The 4610-nt window shown below is 41.5% G+C and overlaps 1 protein-coding gene across 1 annotated transcript in view; it reads left to right on the forward strand.

Moving 5' to 3' along the window:
• Window positions 1-4610, forward strand: part of Senp7 (SUMO specific peptidase 7) — a 107491-nt gene that overhangs the window by 22705 nt on the left and 80176 nt on the right. The gene's annotated exons all lie outside the window — the stretch shown is intronic.

Genomic DNA, 4610 nt, shown 5'->3' on the forward strand with positions numbered 1-4610 from the left:
GGCTGTCCTGGAACTCACTTTGTAGACCAGGCTAGCCTTGAACTCAGAAATCTGCCTGCCTCTGCCTCCCAAGTGCTGGGATTAAACGTGTGCACCACCACTGCCCCGCTGTCATCAGTGTCTTAAAAGGTACATTATTCAGCAACTCTTACTTGATATAATTATAGTATCCACAAATTATGTATATAGTAAACTCAGTATCTGGAGATTCAAACAATTATTTTCAGAAGGAATTTAGGACATACCAGGGTTGGATATCAGTCTGTGGTTAGAAAGTTATTATTTTAATAAAGAGTTTAGTATTTCCTCTTTAAACAGGATGAGAACAGTAACAATGAAGTAAAAGTTATAATTATTAAATCATACACACTTAGAAGACTTTTTAAATTTCCCAATAGAATACTTTTGTAAGCTACTGATAAAGGAAAGTGTAGAAAATATATATTGATGTCATCGTAGCAGTTTATGAACCTGTTGATAGTCTTTCATAGTATAGATAAATTGCAAATAAAAAAGTCAGTATAAAGCAGACTGTGCAGTACAAACATACTTGTGAGGTTGAGGCACAAGGATACAAGCTTAGGGTCAGCCTGAACTAGAGCATAAGTTCAAGGCCAGCATGGACAACTTAGACTCTCTGTTACAATAAAAAGGTAAGAATGCACTGGTGACATAGCCGGGTGGTAGAGTACTAGCCTAACCTGTGTGAGGGAGGCCATGTGCTCAATTCTTAGTACCAGAGGGTGGTGGGAGATAAGGGCCTGAGAGCCCCAATTAAATGTCCTTTATAAGAGTTGCCTTGGTCATGATGTCTCTTCTCAGCAGTGGAACCCATAACTATGACAGCCCCTTGATTCTGCATTTGTGGTAAGACAGTCAATCATAGTTTATGAGTATGTGGCAAAGAAGAACAGCAGCAAGAAGGCAAAGCCAAGAGACATCTCCAAGGACGTACACTGAGTGCCTCCTTCCCCCTACAGTTTTCCCATCTCAGACTAGTTTATTCAAATTCTCATCCATCAGTGGAACAAACGGTTCATTAGGTTAGAGTTCTCATGATTGTCTCTGGAAAGCCCTCCCAGGCATGCCCAAGTTTCCCTTACTAATTATCCTAGGCCCCTTCCAATCTAATCCACATGACATTCAAAATTAACCATTGCAAGTCCATTCCTTGTTGATTTGATACCTAACAACATGTCTTTAATCATAACATTCTACCCCTGCCTCCAGTGGCTCATGTCCATCTCTTTGACTTCCCACAGCAGTAAAAGCTTCAGCATTGTTCAGAAGTCTGAATTCAAAGTTTATTCTGAGGCTCAAGACAAACTCCTGTTAAATCAAACCAAGTTACATACTTCTTTAAAGATTTATTTATTTATTATATGTAAGTACACTGTAGCCTGTCTTCAGACACTCCAGAAGAGGGAGTCAGATCTTGTTACGGATGGTTGTGAGCCACCATGTGGTTGCTGGGATTTGAACTCCGGACCTTTGGAAGAGCAGTCGGGTGCTCTTACCCACGGAACCATCTCACCAGCCCAAGTTACATACTTCTAAGATGCATTAGGGCAGAGTGAATATTCTTATTCCTAATTGGAGACTGCTGTTGAAAACACCAGGCTCAATCCCCAGTGAACTGAATGTAATCTATAAAAGTGTTACCACCCAGGGGGGTATAGATCCACTATAAGAATACAGTAATAGTAAACTAAAAAACAATCACTCCTTAGTGCCTTAGGAAGTACAGAGACACTGATAGTTCTTTGTTTCCAAATGTATTAGTTACTGTATGAGTGGAAAGGTAAGAAAAAACCAAAAAAACAAAACCAGGGTTTTGGGTTGGTAAAAGTGTAGGAAGAAACCACAAATAGAAGGGAATAGTAGGATCCCAAAATGGCAAAGGGAAGATGCAGGAGCAATCTTCTAAGGGAAGACTGAAATAAGAAAGGTAAAAACATGTGCAGTTAGATATTGTACAGTACCTTTAGGAGGCTGAGACAGAGACCTCAAACCCAGAACAGTCCATGTTCTTTGGGAGAAGAAAATGATACAGAAAGTATAAACAGGAAAAACAAACAAACAAAAGCCAAATCAGGGATGTAGAATAAGAACAGAGCAGGGCTAACCTGGACCACTAAATTGAGTTGGTCATCTCAACAGTAGGGAAGTGTGGAGAGGTGAGAGGAGGGTGGACAGAAAGGATCTGAAAATTACATGCTAGATGCAAGCTGCAGTTTCTTGGCAGTTTTCCTGACTCTCAGAATCCTGTCTCACCCCAAGGAGTCTTTCAGTTCTCATCTCTTGAGTGTTCCTTTGAGATAGATTAGGGATGGGTGGTGTTGCACAAGTGGGGACTTAGATACTGCTCACACTGCTGGGTGGTTGCAGATGCTGGCACTGCTCCTGTGTGAACCTTTTTACTGCCCAGAACACTGCTGAGAACCCTTGGGAAACTTTTCTGCTGCAGACTGGCCTCAGTCGGCCCCTCAACCCTCGGGAGAATCAGGGTCCCTGTACAGGTGGGCAGGGAGGCGACGAAAAGTGACAAACAGATGTGAACACAATGGGAGTGTTGATCTGAATGTAATTTCTCAAAGTGAGGACCAGACTTATAATACAGAAGAAAAACAAGAAAGCTAGGTGACACATCAGCCAACGTACATTGAGATGCTTAATGGTTCTTTACACAAAACAGAAAAATGCATACATAAAAAGCTAGCAGGAGCCAGGCAGTATTTACAACTGAGATAGGAATAGCTCTATCTAAAATCAGCTATTCACAGGAGCCAGGTGAAAGGTCTGATGCAATGCTAGTTTGTTGTTAAACCTACCACCAAGGGTCCCTTAGTAAATAACTAATTATGCTATTTCTTTGGGCCTAGTGAAAAACATGCACTAGGGGAGTTCCATTCTACTAACCTTTTCATGAATAATACAATACTCCAATTCCTCCTTAAACCACAACCTACCTTCTTTCTACTGTTATGTAATGTAGGCTGCCATTCATGTCTGTAATGAGAATTCTAAGTATACTTTGCTAAGCTTGCCCTGAGATTTCTAGCTCCTAACCTGTAAAATACTGCAAGAAAGCATGCAAGACCCTCCACACTATTGCAGGGACAAATTTGGAGCATTCGTGCTATGGGAATGCCAAGGTTCCAGGAGGCTAAGTTTCCGTGAAACATTTTTGCCCCTTGGGACTGTGTCCAAACTTTTGGGCCTGCCACACAGTCTTCACTGGAGTGGGTGTGGCACTTCTCTTTCAGAATTTGACTCCCACCAGGTTTTCAGTTCTTGAAATACTACAGTTGTATCTCAAGGTTTGTTCACCTCAGTCGAGCAGTGATCTCTGGCCAGGTTTCTACCTATTGTCCAGCAACACTTGTTCTGTATTTCCTGAGAGTGCATTGTGGATAGCCTTAGACTACTGAGACCATTCAAGCAGGAGTCTTCTGTGAAATGGCATCTTATTGCCGTTCTTGTGAGTGCTGATCACTGAGTACTGAGAAGAGAGATTTTTCATGGCATCCATTGCTGCCATCCTGGATATAGCCTTTTATTCAGCTCTTTAGAATTTCTGTTACTAGGGACTGAGGTAATAACTCAGTTGGCAAAGTACTTTCAAGGAGACCAGATATCAATCCCAGAACCCAGAAAGGGTAAGTGTGTTGTACTTGTAATCCTAGCACTGTTCAAATAGAGACAGGCCCATTGTTGGGGCTCACTGGATAGCCAGTTTACTTTACTTGTCGAGTTCTAGGCTAGTGAGAGACTTCGTCTCAGAAAAGGGTAGATGGTATCTGAGAACAACAGGTGTGCATGTGTATCCGATCCCCAACATATGTGCAAAGAATGCCTGTTGACATTTTTGAGTCAGTTGCTTTTCTTGTTTCTTGTGTTTCTAAATGGGTATCTCTCACTTTTATTTGGGGAATCTAACTGAGCAGTCTACCTTTGAAGGCTCAATTCCCTGTACAACTGTGAAGAGAAAACATACTGCTCCAACAACATTAAACCTTACAGAAGGGGCTGGTGAGATGGCTCAGTGGGTAAGAGCACCCGACTGCTCTTCCTAAGGTCCTGAGTTCAAATCCCAGCAACCACATGGTGGCTCACAACCATCCATAAGGAGATCTGATGCCCTCTTCTGGAGTGTCTGAAGATAGCTGCAGTGTACTTACATTAAAATAAAATAAATCTTTAAAAAAAAATAAAAAAAAAATAAAAACCTTACAGAAGATAGAGAAAATGTACTCAAAATTCATTAAAGCCATCTGCCATATAATCAGTGACTGTAAACTGAGAATGGAAGTGCTGTAGTAGAATGTACTATGAAGTTAAAGATTACTTAAAGCAGGGAAACACATGAGTGAGATCAGGGGAGGCAGAGACAGGGAAAAACAGGGAAACAAGTTGAAGGGAAGGAACAAGAAGTCGAGAAGGACATTTGAGGGCAAGAAAAAAGTAAGATTAGCAAAAATAAAAATGCAAGGGTTTCTTAACAAGGAAAAAGTTGGGGGCTGGAGAGGTGGCGCAGTGGTCAAGAGCACTGACTATTCTTCTAGTGGTCCTGAGTTCAATTCTCAACAACCACATGGTGGCTCACAACC

This window comes from Mus pahari, chromosome 12 (genome assembly GCF_900095145.1).
Source record: "Mus pahari chromosome 12, PAHARI_EIJ_v1.1, whole genome shotgun sequence".
Taxonomy (NCBI): domain Eukaryota; kingdom Metazoa; phylum Chordata; class Mammalia; order Rodentia; family Muridae; genus Mus; species Mus pahari.